At 40.0% G+C, this 16,275-nt stretch overlaps 1 pseudogene across 2 annotated transcripts; it reads right to left on the bottom strand.

The window, feature by feature from the left end:
• Positions 1-313: 313 nt before the first annotated feature.
• LOC147635347 (putative pentatricopeptide repeat-containing protein At3g13770, mitochondrial pseudogene) lies at positions 314-3,584 on the bottom strand (annotated as a pseudogene). 2 transcript variants are annotated; one of them, XR_015266640.1, is made up of 2 exons: positions 3,192-3,329; positions 314-3,108 (listed from the first exon to the last, which is right to left on the bottom strand). The product of XR_015266640.1 is annotated as a putative pentatricopeptide repeat-containing protein At3g13770, mitochondrial pseudogene, transcript variant X2 (transcript). The 2 variants fall into 2 exon arrangements; XR_015266639.1 differs by having other exon boundaries at positions 314-3,584.
• Between the last annotated feature and the right edge of the window lie 12,691 nt (positions 3,585-16,275).

Consider the following 16,275-nt stretch of genomic DNA (forward strand, 5'->3'; position numbering starts at 1 on the left):
CAACGGTTCAATCTACGGTACTAACCTCCAACGCAACAAAGGACAACTAATCTTGCAACAATTTGCAAAAGACACTAATGCTAGCATTCATGATTAGTGTTGACCACATGTAATCAACGTGTTCTCTGTTTAAGCACCAACTGGTCTTCAACGGGAGAGTCCAGATGATATATTTTGTAAAACAATAGACTCAATATTTTGGAGGATATGAAACAAAAAATAAAAAACACTAAATGAACTTAATGTGAGGCAAATGCATTTGGAGATCACAATAACTTGCCACTAAAAGAGTTAAATGTTCATAGAAACCAAGTGCAAAATGGGTACACTCTTGCTACAAAAATTGCTTCATATAGATTCTAACTTCCAAGCCAACTTAACCTTAAATCACTTCATATGGAATCTAATTTCCAAGCCACTTAAGTGGTGTGGTGACTATTTTGTTGCTACTAAGAAGTATATGGATAGAAAACATAGTAGTTGAATCACACATGCAGTCAACAATAAAGGGAACTTGCTAAGAAATGATTTCGAATGTATACTGCTCCTTAAGTTTGTGGAGTGAGCTGAATTATGGGTATGAACCACACAATTAGTAAGCTCTGTGTCCTAAACCTTTAAATGCACATATTACCAGTAATCTGCACAGGAGCAGACTCCGTCCGTCACATGATGAAAGCGATTAGCATCCCTTACCACAATCATTCGCTTAGTTAGCTTGGATATAACTTTTAATGTTGAATGACAATCAGCACATATCTTCAAGTTTTTGGTTACAAGAAGAGGTGTTCCCAAAGGTGTACTGATAAGTCCATACACAACGGCCAACTTTTCACTGTGATAACAAGAAGGGTGTTCTTCCCCCTCCTCATAACATCTCCTTGCCATGTAGACTCCAATGAGCCCTTCCATCCTTCTGGATAGATTCTGCAGTTCGGCATAGATCTCCTCCCTTTGAGGATGAAGTTGATCATCAGCCAAAAACTTGTGAACTTTACCCTTGACCTCGATATAGCTACACCCTAGACGTCTTCTCAAACCCTTGGTCCTCATCCTACTCATCAGCTCTTCCGCATCACGGACCCTGCCAGTGGCCAAGTATATATTCGAAAGCATAACGTACGGTGCAGGGTTTTTTGGATCCAGCTCAAACACATGCATTGCAGTTTGCTCCCCTCGCTTCACATCAGCTTGGTACCGACAACCACCAAGAAATGCCATAAACGGTGCTACCGTAGGTTGGATTGGCATGTCACGAAGAAAATACTCTGCCTCATCTAAATGTCCGGTCCTCCCAAAGAGGTCAATCATGCAGACGTAGTGGTCAAGAACCGGTGATATGGCGTAATCTTCCTGCATTGAGTGAAAGTAGTCACGGCCTTCATCAAGCAGACCACAATGACTACATGCTGCAAGGACACTGACAAATGTGGACTTATCTGGAGTTACTGCTTTCCGTTTCATCTCACAAAAAAGTGCAAGGGCCTGCTTGCCATGCCCTTGCATGGAATAGACAGAAAGCATGGCATTCCATGAAATCGAGCTTCGTTTTAGCATTTTGTCAAACATTTCACGGGCTTTCTCTACACTGCCACACTTGCCATACATATTGACAAGGGCAGTTCCCACGATGACATCCGATTCTAGACCACTGTCAAGAATACGCCTGTGTGTGTGTTTGCCTTCTGTTGTGGCTGCCTGGCTAGCACACGCATCAAGAATGCTGACATACGTCACTTTGTCTGGCAAAGTTCCTTCTTGCTGCATTTGCTCCACAAGCACAAGTGCCTCTTTGCCCTCATCATTCTGTGCATAAACTGTAATTATAGCACTCCACAAAACCACATCCCGTTCGAGGAACTTATCAAATATCTCCCGAGCATCCTTCGGCCTGCCGCACTTTCCATACATGTTGACAAGAGCAGTTCCCACGGATATATCAGACTCAATGGAAAATTTATCCCGTATGTGAGCATGCACTCGCTTACCTTCAGTCAGAACTGACTGACCACTGCAAGCAGCCAGAATAGTAATATATGTAACCTTGTTTGGTACTATCTTTTCCTGCTGCATTTGGTCAAAGAGCTGAAGAGCCTTCGTTCCCTGCCCATGCTGGTTATACACTCCCATCATGGCATTCCACGAAACAAGATTCCGGTCAGGTATCCTATCAAATACCTGCCGTGCCTTCTTGGAGTCACCACACTTGCCATACATAGTAACAAGAGCATTCCAAATTACGACATCCAGCTTCAAACCACTAGCCAACATGCAGGTGTGTATTCGCAAGCCATGAGCTAGGCAGGTGGACGCATCCAGAATGCTGATAAAAGTAACCTTGTCTGGCATTACTCCTTCGTAGAGCATTTGAGCAAAGACTTCAGATACCTCTCGCCCTTGTGATTGTTGTGTGCATAGTGCAATCATGGTGTTCCATGAAACCACACTTCGCTCTAACATTCTAACAAACACTATCCATGCATCATCAAATGTACCACATTTCCCGTACATGTGGACCAGGGCAGTTGCTACAGCCACATCTAAGTCCAGCACACTCCATACGATGAGGTAGTGCATCATCATGCCATCTGCAGCAACACTCTCAGCAGCGCATGCATCAAGAATGCTGACAAATGTGACCCTATCTGGCAAGGCTTGCTCAAGCAGCATGCGAACAAAGAGTTGGAGGGCGTCTTTTCCCTTCCCATGCTGGGCATACATGGTGATCATGGCATTCCATGCAACCACATCATGCACAGGCATGTGATTAAACACCTTCAAGGCGTCATCAAGGCTACCACACTTGCCATACATGTTGGCAAGGGCAGTGCCGATGACAACATCACACGCAAAATCGCTGTCCAAAACGCGGCGGTGCAGTCGCCTCCCTTCATCTAAAGCTTCCATCTTGGCACATACAGGAATGATGCAAACAAAGGTTACCTTTGATGGCAGGATGCCTTCTTGCAGCATTTGGACAAAGAGCTGCAGGGCCATGTGGTGAAACCCTAGCCGAGAGTGTACAGTGATAATGGAGTTCCATAAGACAGGGTCCTGCCGGTCGATTGTGGCAAAGAAGGCCATAGCCTCGCCTGAAGCCCCGCATTTCTGATAAAGCTCTATGAGAAGCTTGCACAGATTAGGGTTTTGCTCAAGCTTATGCGTGACGATGAGAGAATGGAGATGTTTACCTTCCAGTAAATCCTTTGTACTCACACAGCGACGCAGAAGAGATGCGTAAGAGGCAGAGTCCCCCTGTCTGCTGGCTGGATCAAGCTCAGCAACGGTATTGTTTTTTATGTTTTCTGAAGCGGGGGGAAGCCTTCTTTTGATCCATGCAGGCTTGTATGCTTCTGCTTCTGCTTCTGCTTCTGCTTCTGCTTGTGTTGACAAGGATGGACCAACGTTCACCCGCGTGTTGCCATAGCCAACGGCCGTACACTGCAAGGCATTCTTTCTCTCTCTAAAAACCATGCTATGGTGACCATTTCAGCAGCCCACTTAACTTCATGAGCTACCCATGCTTGTGCGAGTTTGGAGAGGAGGTGCTCTACCTGTGGTTCGTTGAGTTATTCACAACATGAATAACTCTGGTTTTTCACGTCCTACTTTTCCACTTATTCTTTAAACTCAAGGTTACCCTTTTCATTAGTATCATTTCCATATTGGCTAAACTAGGCATCATTTAGAAATAATTTATTCCAAAAGATAATCACAACGTGAAAATCATAAGATAGTCAAGCACGAAATAGCCAAATTCTCATGGTCTTAAAAAACTATGGTTTTTCACAAGGAACTTTTTTCCCAAATTTTTAATGCCAAATCTACCAATTAAGTTCCACAGCCTATTTACAATGGTTGGTTACCTCAGAAGTCCAAATACGTGAAATATTTTTAGCATAAATTTTTTAAGACATTCATGGTCGTGAAAAACTTGGTTTTTCACGCCTAATTTTTTTATGCTTTGTATCAAAACTACTTGTTGTGATTTTAGATGTGATCAATTTAGTTCATGTGGAAAACTCAAGATCCTCAAGATATTTAGTTCATGTGGACAACTTAATATCCTCAAAAAACCACTTGTAAATCTGTAAGTTCAATCTTGAAAAGAATATAGGAAAACCTTGCTAACCTTAAATCCAATTTGAGTCTAATATCCCTCCACACATCTCCAAGGAATCAGCAGACTTCAGCACTTCAGCGCAGAACGGCGACAGCGGTGCGATTTGCAGGTGCCAGCAGATTTGGGGAAAAGCTCCATGCAATGCACTCGCTTCAAATTTGTCTAATTCCAGCTAGGCCTGGGGTTTTCAAGCATGCTCTACAAGCTGGTGAAGACAGTTTTTTATTTCATCAAGTCTACAGTGAGATTCAGCACTATGCACAGTTAGGGAAGTGCCTCTATTAATCACTTGATTAATTCTTGATTAAAGCTTCAATCTTGATGTTTGTGGGCTCAAAACATATTTAAAAACATTTATCTACTACATATAGAAGCATTTTGAGATTAGATTTATGCAAGTGGATCAATTGAAGACTCCAAGTTGGGACAATCTTTTGCACATGAACAGTGAATTATCTTAGCAAATTACTTAATTAATCTATCTAATTAAGGTGCTAATTAAGCATTGGTGGATCTAATCCAACATTGAGAAGGTGCTACACATGTCTACGTGTTCAAATTGAATTTTCCATCACAATCACTACCCCAATTAATCCCTCCAAATCAATGTATTTTTTGCACACACAAAATAGGGGATTATTTCACTAATCAATGATTAATTGACACTAATCACTATTTTTTGGTGCAATTGATGGTTTAAATTTACCATTGGGTATCTAATACAGATCCCTATCACTTCAGATTACAATTTGGAGATGGTTTGATACTTCAACCATTCAGTACAGAGATCGGTCACCCTTGGCTTTATGTAATTTTTAGTGAATTCATACTGATAAACTTGTTGTAATCATCAATTAGACACCAAATTTGAGTTGTAAAAGGGTAGATACTGCCCTTGAATCTTGAATTGGATCAAGAGATAAGACCCCCTTCACATCATCATGAGAACGGCACAAGAAATAGCTAAATTTAATGGGGAGCCGTTCCATACATGGCAAACAAAGACCATGTATTTGCTTATGAAAAAAATTTGTGGGGGCTAGTTAAGAGAAGAGATGAATGTCCAGAGGAGATTGGAGAGAATGAGATAGAAGGAGCTCTACTAGAGCAAGAGACCAAGGTCAAAGAGAAGAAAGGGTTGGACCCAACAACTGGAGAGGAAAGAGCATTCTACACCCGAGGAGGATTCTCACGAGGACGAGGACGAGGATGAGGAAGAGGCAGGGGAGGAGGAAGGACCTTCACTTGCCACAATTGTGGGAATCCCCAAGACACATGGCTAGAGACTGTTACAGCAAACCAAATGAGGAAGGATCAACATCGGAAAACTTCATGGAGACTCCTAAAGAAGAGGAGTCAGGACATCTTTTCTGAGAAAGAAAGAGAGAGAAACCCCACAACCCAATGTAACCTGCCCCAACATAGTAAAACCACATGTGAGCCACCGATGATGTACGCCATGTGGTAGATGTATGTGTAAGCACTTTAGTGAAGGTCACGGGCACTTGTAATAGCCTTGGACACATAGAGAGAGAGTGTCAAGGACTATGAGTTAGGTACTTGAGGCACTAGTCGTCGCGGGCTACCAAGTAAGATGGAAACTTGGTATAGGGTCCAGGTGTGCTAGAGTTATTCACTTAAGGGGTGGTGTTGAAATATGCAAGTGAATGGGTGTGTGCGAGAACAAGCCCTTAGCAAGAGACTGTAAAAGGGAGTCTGTAATTGAGTGGGTAGTAGTGAAAAGGTGAGAGGTATCTACTGATGAGAGAATCAAGGGTAGCATGAGTGAATATAGGAGTGTGGAAAGATTCTAGGAAAAGGTGCCCCCAGATGTAGTAGGGAGGTGGCACAAATCAAGGAGAAATCAATGGGATTAGATGCATGGCATCTTGTGGATGTAAACCCTATAAATTGAGGCATTGTCCTAATGAGTATTTGTTGCTATTTTTTTAGTATCCATGCCTACATTAACCTATTAGATTAATTGCTCACTAATCTCATCTTAATCATCATCTAACCACTTGTTAATTATGTTGATTCTTGTGTTTGATCCACCATAGCTCATCATCTTGCTTGCATTTTAACAGTACACTGTGTTGGGGACACTCAAGTGTGTCATCGGAATTGCTGTGGCCAAGAACGGCAAAAATCTTGGAGAAGCTGTGTGGCTCAAGACTGGCTCTCAGACATTCTGAGAGGGCGCTCTTGACTACTTGGGCAACCTTCACACAGATGATCTCGATTGCCAAGAGTTGCAGAACATTACGAGATAAGGAGAAGCATCCTCGATTTACAGTCACGTATAATAGCACGAGATAAGGTTGCAATTTTTATTTTAAAAAACTTAAGGGTTAAAACCTTCTCTTAAAAGTGTAGCGTAAAATTACACACTAGAGATGTTCACATGCTTTACAAAGCCAAGATAAGAATGCACGCTTTCATGGGCATCTCTTTAACATTGAGAATGTCATCATCATAAGCTTAGGCAACAACATTGACTGTGGCATTATGTCCTTTCTTGACATCGGCATCAACACTGGATTGTTATTGACAAAATACTTGAATCAAGGGGGAGTATTCCTCCAACAAAAGCTTTGTAAAAGTGGCCAAAATGAGTATGCTAATATTTTTGTGTGTGAAAAATAAGTATATATGCAAGTGTAGGTGTGCACAAGCAAAGTGTAAGTAGCAACAAACATGAAGTCTACACCAAAGGTACAATGAAGAAGAAAACACTAAAGCAAGGACAAGAAATGAAGCACCAGAGTCAAAGCCAAGAGAAAAAGACCATGAGCTGAAGCACTAGAACTAAGCAACATCGAGCTACCAACCACTACCCTAACTTAAATCATATGTTGTAAAAGCCACCAAATGAGTAGGCAAAATTATATGCTGATGTAAAGCACTCAACCACTAGAGAGTAGCCAAAGTAGCACCTTGGGGGAGTAAAAAACAACCCGACCATCTCTAAAGTAACCTCTGAGCTGGAGAATAACCAAGACAAAGAGACTCTGAGCTACCCAGCCAATTTAGAAATGAGGGGGATAAAAATATATTATAAAACTCACATCTGACCACCTTGTAGTAGCCTAAGAAAATGGCACCAAGGGGGGGTGTGGAGAAATGTGGTGCCATTGATGTTATGGCCTACTGCACCTCCCATAAGAACTCCACACCTTGTAGTAACCTAAGAAAATGGCACAAAGGGGGGGTGTTGAGAAATGTGGTGCCATTGATGTTATGGCCTACTGCACCTCCCAAGAGAACTCCACACATTCACCAATGGAACAAGTAGCAGACAACAATCATCGTAGGGTACTTACCAAGTTTTGAGGTCATGTCCCTTGAGGCTCTCCAAGTTCTCTTGTAGAAGCTCCAATCCTCCAATCTCCAGCTACACTATGTCACCGCCGCCGCAGAGTCACTCACACCACAATGCAAGTCAACCGTCCTCTCACTCTCCCACACCCAAGCTAGAAGAGGCACATGCACTAGAGTACACTCTCTGTCTCTCACACACATACACAAGATAAGACACTGGGTTTTGGACTTCCCTTGTTCCCTTGTTCCTCTAGGCCTCTGTTCATGTCAAAGAAAAGTTGTTTTGGATCATGCCCATCATATCTTTCCTTTGGTTGGTCGATTAGAACCACGATCAACTTCAGAAATTGAACTGCAGCCACTATGTTCGGATCCAAGATTCTTCACCATGTTGGAATCCATGTTAGCATTTGATTCTTTTTGACTCGATATATCTAAAGGCACTGAGGGCGAGAACTGCGGAAAGTTATAGCACACATGTGAGTCCCTTTATTTTACTTCGTTGAATTGGTATGGCATGAGTCTCCACTTGATTAGCATGTATAGTGGGTTGACTCTTTGGTTTGGTGCAGAGCTTTGGTACCCCCAACTGTATTCTAGTAAGGTGAGGTACTCCTTTCTTCACAGTCAGGTTGTATGCCCAAATCTTTCAGGCGGGGGGTGTGACCATATGTTTCTATTATGAAATACCCACCACTTGTATGCATTGGATTTTGCTTTCACCACCCTGCAGGGAACAATAACTCATCATAAATGTAACAATTCTTCTAATTTCCAGCAGATTTGCTACGTGTGGATTCGCTAGCTTGGTGTGCCACACCACATTCTCCCACAAAGTTCCTTCTCCACCCATCAGCATCAATTCCTCCATATCTAGCATCTGGGCTTGGAGAGGGTACATAACATATGGCTGTCACCTCGACCCTTCGGCAAGATCCTGTGTGTGGGCTCAAAAGGTGTTATCTGCATGAGTACTTTGAACATCAATTTTGGCTTTAATAGTGGGTTTCCTGTTCAGATTAGGCCTTCATAACCTGTAGTAGCTGATAAAGATTCCAGTACATTTTCATTAGTAAAAGGTGTTTTGTCATCCCGAGGGTGTAGAGTATGCACCTCATCGAGATACCTATGTGGAGATACATTCGTTGCTAGTTGGGCAACTCCTCAGGGTCAAGACTGTTAGTGGGAAATTCAACATGTGGTAAAGAGCAACACAAAAATATACACTCTACCTCAATTTTGTTAATAGAAGACACACTAGAATAAGTATTTAGAAGCTTACTAGAGAGGTAAGTAAACACGGGATATGTTACGGACGTGGAGGACCCGAGGGTTTCTTCTTGCCCTTCCCCTAAACTGGGTGGAGGTTGGGGAGGTTTAACAATTTTCATAAACTCTTGGAGTTCCATGATTTCTTCTAGGGCTACATTTGGATATTCTATATGGGCACGATCAAAATCATAAAGTATATTAGTTAGCATAGCCTCTAGATGTTTGTTGGAATTAGGGTTAGGGTTGCAACAATGCACACATACAAGATAGAGAAGCTTGAGAGCACACAAACTCACTAGATTAGAATGAAAAAATGTGTGCCAAATACAAAAGATAAGTACACACCCCAAAATGAGTAGATAAGAGAGTGTACATACGCACAGGGGGAAAAAAACCTCCTAGTGAGGGAAAAAGTGCCCCGGCAGTCCTAAGTGTGTTCATACACATCACTACCATATAATGCTACAAATCCCCCCTAGAGTGATGATGTGAACATGTACAGGGTATGGCCAATCAATCCTATAAAGGAAGTTAGCCCAAAGCTTTATGAAAAGCTTTGAACTTTTCATGAGGAAGAGCCTTCATGAATAAATCTGCCATGTTGTCATGTATGGGCACATAGACCAAACTGATCTCTGCTACAGAAAGCCTTTCCCCGACATAGTGGTAATGCACCTCAATGTGTTTAGTGCTAGCATGAAACACTGAGTTCCTCACAATTGCTAGTGCGCTCTGACTGTCTTGAAAATCATAGTGCTGTTCAACACCCAAATCAGCCCACCATAAGACGTCTGAGCCACACACACTCAACAGTAGCTATAAAAGCTACCTTATACTCAGCTTCACAGCTAGAAGTGGCCACTGTAGGCTACTTCTTGCTCAGCCATGATATACATGAATCACCAAGGCGAAAGCAAAACCCACTAGTGGACACTCATGTGTGTGTCATAACATCCAGCCCAATCTGAATCACTAAAAGCATACAGTTGTGACTCACCCCCTTTTGGAAAATACTGAGTGCCCTGTAAATAGCAAAAAACCCACTTAACAGCCTGCCAATTCTTCGTACTAGGGCTATGCATAAATCTTCTCAACTGTGAGACCTTATACTGTATATCTGGCCTCGTGTTGCATACATAAACACAAGGGATTCAACAGCCTATTGATACAAACTAGCATCAAAAGAGTCTCCTGCATCTTAAAGACTAAGTCGAGTATCTGTCTCCATAGGTGTAGCCACCCCACAGGTTTACAGTCTTCAAGATTAAACCTCTTCAATAGCTTCTATATATATTTAGGTTACAGCATAACAATGCCATTATTGCGGTGCATAAACTGAATCCCCAAATAGTAATGCAAGGGCCCCAAATATGACATCTCAAACGATGACTACAAATTAGCCTTAAAGGCTGAAATCTGATCTATATCGGGTGGTCGAGTGAGCAACATGTCATCAATGTATAGAACGATGACCAAAAATGTGTCCTTACTCCTCTTCACATAGAGGGTACTTTCTGTTGGACTGTTGCAAAAATCATTTACAACCAAGTATGCATGAATCTTCTCATACCATGCTCTAGGAGCCTGCTTAAGGCCATAAAGAGCCTTTTTCAACGTGCATACTTTAGACTCTTCTTCTTTCACAGCAAAACCAGGAGGGTGTGATACATACACCTTCTCATGTAAATCACCATTCAATAATGTAGTCTTAATGTCCAACTGATGTATATTCCACCCATGATGTGCTAGCAACCAACGCAATGAGACACCTAATGGTAGTCATACAAAATGTGGGTGCAAAGGTCTCATCATAATCAATGCCTTTTTGTTGGTCATACCCCTTTGCAACAAGTCTGGCCTTGTAGCGATCAATGCTACCACCTGCTTTGCATTTTAACTTATAAACCCACTTAGTACCAATGGCCTTCTTGCCATGAGGTAGATTTGTCAAATACCAGGAGAACATGACCCACATGAGAATAATCTGCATGATGAGAACCTGCACGAGTTCTGCTAGTTAAAGGAGTTGGCAACTTACTATCCCTCAATGTCTGCACAATCCATTTTGGCATACACCTAGATTCTTCTATGGCTGCTCTCTCCTCATCCACTACATCCTCAATAATTGCCTCATCAAAAGGCTAATTTGCAAGCTGATTTTGCACCTCCAAAGGCTGAATTTCAGCACTTGGTTGAGCATTCAATTGCTCTACATATGGCTGCTCTCCATTAAACAAAGGTTGGAGTGAATCAAACATGTCCTGTGAGCATACATTCTGTTGTTTTTTACATGAAAGCATGGGCTGAACTGAGTTTTTGACAAAAACAACATCTCTACTTACCAAAATCCACTTTGAGGCCAGATGGTAGAGTCTATATCCCTTGGTTTTTGAACTGTATCCACAAATATGAATTTAATTGCCTTATCATCAAGCTTACTGTGTTGTTGCTCAGGAACAAGAGCATAAGCAAGAAAACCAAAAACATGCAAATGAGCCACAGAAGGCTTCCTGCCATGCCAAGCTTCATAAGGAGTTTTAGACTGCGAGGCCTTGGTAGGGAATTTGTTTAACACATAGTTTATGCACATAGTTGCCTCTCCATGAGGTAAATCTTGGGCTTTCACCATACATCATGCCATCTCCATGAGAGACCTGTTCTTCCTCTCAGCCACACCATTTTGCTGAGGTGTGTATGGCACTTTAACTTAATGTCCCATACCATTAAGAGGTATGACTCCAATCCAGCGGCATGTAGCTGTAGTGTGAAATGGTAGGTGAGTAGATATAATCCTCTATACAAGAGAACATAACATAGCCCAGCCCCCCTTGAGTGTGCCCCATGTCCCGATTATATAGTAGGAGGGCCCTCAAGTGACTCTTGACTCTCCATTTCCCATGTGTGACCTTTGGATGCCTGACCCTAACCTCAACCCTTAAGGTTAGTTCTAACCCATGCTCCACTAGAGCTTGTTCCCATGCTCCCATGCTCACAAGCCTAATGTGGGTTAGTCTCCTAGTATATGCACATATAATGTGTACATAACATACTTCCCCTCTCTCAAAACATTGCACTCTTGCAATGAAAAGAAAGAAATCTGCACTGAACATTCTCAACCGACTCCCAAGTCGAATCCCCTATTTCCCTATCTTTCCACCTAATTTTAACCTTAGGGATTAGTCAACTACAAAGTTTCCTTTCCCTGAATTCAAGTACCTTTTCAGGTTCATGTGGAACATAGGATAAATCTTCGACTACTTCAACGAGTTCTTGAAGAGTAACTGTGTTATCCTCACCTCCCAATTTTCCTTTCAATCTACTAACATTGAAAGACTGGATAAAGTCTAACATGTGGAGGCAGTTTTAGTTCATACACAACTGTTGTTGCCAATCTAATGTATAACTCAAAATGGACCACAATATCTAGGAGATAAATTCGAGCATTTTTTTGTTGACAAATTCTGAGAGTCTTTATGTAGGAACTTTTAAAAAACCAATGAGGTGAGCGTCCTCTATCAGCATAAAACCGTCCCCTATCCTGACACTCCTGATAGAATCCCAAGCTTCAGTCCAGCATTTCTTACATATCACACAAGAAATCCCCCGATACATCAAGCTCAATGTCTTTAAGACTGACATCAATAGGTGCCCTGGGTTGATACCCATACATAAGCATGAACGGACTCAAACAAATAGCCATATGTTTAGAATTGTTATAGGCAAATTCCATCATTGGAAGATATTTTTCCCAATAAGATGATTTTCCGGAGACATATGCGTGAAGCATATCCTCTACAATCTGATTCACACGCTTTGTTTACCCATCATACTGCGGATGATCCGAGGAACTCATACACTCAAAGTAGTTTTCTCATTGTAAACCATTCGGAATAAAGTAGTAAGACATGGCATTATAATGGCAGGAACCAGGGATCCATCGGCGGCTCAACGTACCCACATCTGCACACAGGGAATTATCGGCATCTCAAGTTATCCATATCAACATAGAGAGTCATCAACGTCTCGATAAATCACATATGTACATCCGTAAACCATCAGGTGGACTGTATAAATCACCTAAAGGATGGAACTAGAAAAAGAAATGCCAACAAAGGAAAAATCCAAAATTCCTTAATCTAAACACAACAAGATAAACTCGAACTCTAAAGAGAGAGATTTCAACAAGTGAATATGCCGATGAGATTACACTCATCAAAACATGTAGGCTATAGATAAAAGAACTTTATCTAGAGAATGCCTACACTACAACTTCAAATGAATTCAGAAAATGAGATTGTCTTTGAATGTTGAGGTCAACATGCCAAGTGATGTAAGCAAAGCAACAATCCTAAGCCCAAATTATCCAATAAGATAATATATGCGAGGAATCGCTAGCGTCCCATACCACCATGATACTACCCATACATACCTTACCAATTCGGAACTCCCTAGTATTCCATCTAGGAAATATGAATAAAATCTTATATAAAGGGAATAAGATGGCCTTATCCTAGACTTTCACATACTAAAACCTGTCTCTATATACCTGAGACCACATCAAGGAATAACTCTTTCCGAGTACATCATTAGAAAAGAATTTGAATTATTGGCGCCTTTCTAATGATAACTACCCAATAAACACAATAAAGTTGGGGTAGAAAAATAACAATTCACCTAGATACATAAGCAACTAGGTATCTAAATTGGAATATGTACAAGAGTATAAGGAATATACTCCAAAATTACGTGCAAAAGACAAAGGCAAATGCTACCTTTAAAGCACATGATATTATTCAAAAGATCAAAAAATCCTTATAAAACCATGGATAAAATCATAGAAGCTCCTCAAATCCATGAAAACCATAGTTGATCATAAAAATCAATGCATACCGTCTAATGGTCATTAATCATGCCAAAAAGAAGCATTAAATTGGTGGCCAACTCATTAATCTGGAGTATATGAACGTGGTGTCGTTCAAGCAAAACTCTAAAGTAAGCAAGTGAAACACATGTGTAGCACTCATTAAAAAACCCTAGACATAAGTGATTTAGGCAGAATCTGATGAGTCCGTATAAAACTTGGAAAACATCCAATAAAATCCACCAAAACAAACAGATCAACTAACCCATGATAGAATTTGTCTTAGGCTTAAGAAATTAAGCATATACTACAATTAAACAAGTGCAAAATAAATTATCATGGACAAGTGTCAAAGGCAAGACACACTTTGAACGCATATTCTAGCCATCATTGAAGAAAGTAAGGAACATGTCCAAAAAGAATGGCTAAACAATGGTAAAAAATCATGAAAACATCGTTTAGAATTAATCCAAACATAAATAACTATTAATACAATGTACAATCGTATTAATAATATGCGAAAAACCTGCATCTATCTAATGTCAGCATGTGAAAACGTACTTCAACACTAAATAAGCCTCAAAAATATTAAATTCTCGAGAAAAAATAATTATCATGATTTTTTCTAATTTTCTAGGGCCTCAAAATATGCTAATTTTGAATTCCATCAACCTATCTTATGGCATTCTAATCTATATTTTTCTAGAAAAGTTTTAGCAATTAGATTTACGAAAATACCATTGATATTTCAAAAAATATCAATTTCTAGGATTTTTAAAAATAATTTCTAGAATATTCCTAATTTCTCATGAGAATCCCATCGTTCATGAAATTTCTAATTCTACCCAACAATTCTCAAATCCAAATAAAATTTATAATTTTAATGGATTTTCTAATTTTTTGGGTAAAAAATAGATTTTTAAAAAGGAATTTAAATGGTCGCGCGCGCTCGAATGGACACACCACATGCCAATCACCAACCCCACATTTTTCAAAAATTGAAAATAACCCTTGTCTAATTTTTCACTAATTTCTATAAATTTTTAAAAAATTTTAATTTACCCCGAACGCATTAGAATACGAACGGTCCAAAAATTTTGAAATCCCAATGGTCTTTCCGAATACGGAAAGCCAATAGTTTCGAGAAAATGAAAAGACCAAAAAAAAAAATTGGAATGTGAAAGTTCAAAAGTTTCCGGAATTCAAAAGATCAAAAGATTTCCTGGAATTTGGAAAATCAATAGGTATCCCAAGAATGCAGAAAGCCAAAAGGTTTCAAGAAAATAAATTTCCAGAAAAAAACTTCAGAGAATTTTCTTTTCTCAAATCTCATATTTTCTATTTTTTCAAGATTTTTTCTAAGCTTTGAAAAGCTTTCTTTTTAAATAAATAAATAAAACTCTTTTTTTAAATCAAAATTTAAATAAAAGCTTTTTAAAGCTTAAAGCTTCTAAATAAGATTTTATGGGCAATTTCTACCCCCCCTCCCCTCACGTTGCGTATCAAATGGCAGAGAGGAGAAACCTCTCTCCTCTCTCCTCTTCTACTTCTCCATACCTGCCTTCTCTCTCCACCCCCTCCTTCTCTTTTAATAGAGAGGAGGTTGATTAAGGTTTTAATTAATATTTTCTAATCATGATTATAATTTAATTATGATTAAAACTTAATCAAACTGTGCCTATTAAGAGGCATTCACACACGCGAGAGAGAAAAATAAAAGAAAAATCCAGATTTGAGAGGAGAAGAGAATTCCACGCACACGGGAGAGCACTCCATGTATCAATTGGCTGCCTCACTTTGCATTTTAGCATAAATTTGGTAGAAAAATTAATAGCATCACCGTAGCCAAAATGCATTAAAAATATATTTTTTTCCATAAAAATACTTTAAAAATTTTAGAAAAAATTCCCAAAAATTTTAGAAATTCAAGGAATTCACTCTACCACACAAATATCCACAATAAAATGTGTGGCATTTTGGTAAAATTTCCATAAATGCTTATTTTAAACAAAAAAAATAGCATTGAACTCACGAAATTCCCTTGCAATGTCGATTCGTCCATTGAATAGAAGAAACATGCATTCCAACCACCATATTGATGATCCATGTGATAATCATCAAAACAAATCAATAAAATAATATTTTTTTTAGTAAATATTAAAATTTACTTTTAAAAATGCTAAAAATTGGAATAAGAAAGAAAAAATAACAACAATTAACTAGAGATTGCTCTGATACCACCCTAAGATCTCTCTAGATAATTGTTATGCATAAAACAGGCATAAACTCATCCACCTAACCACCCCCGAGCCCAAGGGATGCAACACACATGAATTACAATGAAGTACCTCATACCTTTACCTTGATGTCCCATACCATCAAGAGGTATGACTCTAATCCAGCAGCATTAGTTGTAGTGTGAAATGGTAGGTGAGTAGATATAATCCTCTATACAAGAGACCATAACATAGCCCAGCCCCCCTTGAGTGTGCCCCATGTCCCTATTATATAGAAGGGCCCTCAAGTGACTCTTAACTCTCCATTTCCCATGTGTGACCCTTGGATGCCTGACCCTAACCTCAACCCTTAAGGTTAGTCCTAACCCATGCTCCACTAGAGCTTGTTCCCATGCTCCCATGCTCACAAGTCTAATGTGGGTTAGCCTCCTAGTATATGCACATATTAACACCACTCCTCT

This window comes from Cibotium barometz, chromosome 9, assembly GCF_041138505.1.
Source record: "Cibotium barometz isolate CiBa-2024 chromosome 9, ASM4113850v1, whole genome shotgun sequence".
NCBI classification, from domain to species: domain Eukaryota; kingdom Viridiplantae; phylum Streptophyta; class Polypodiopsida; order Cyatheales; family Cibotiaceae; genus Cibotium; species Cibotium barometz.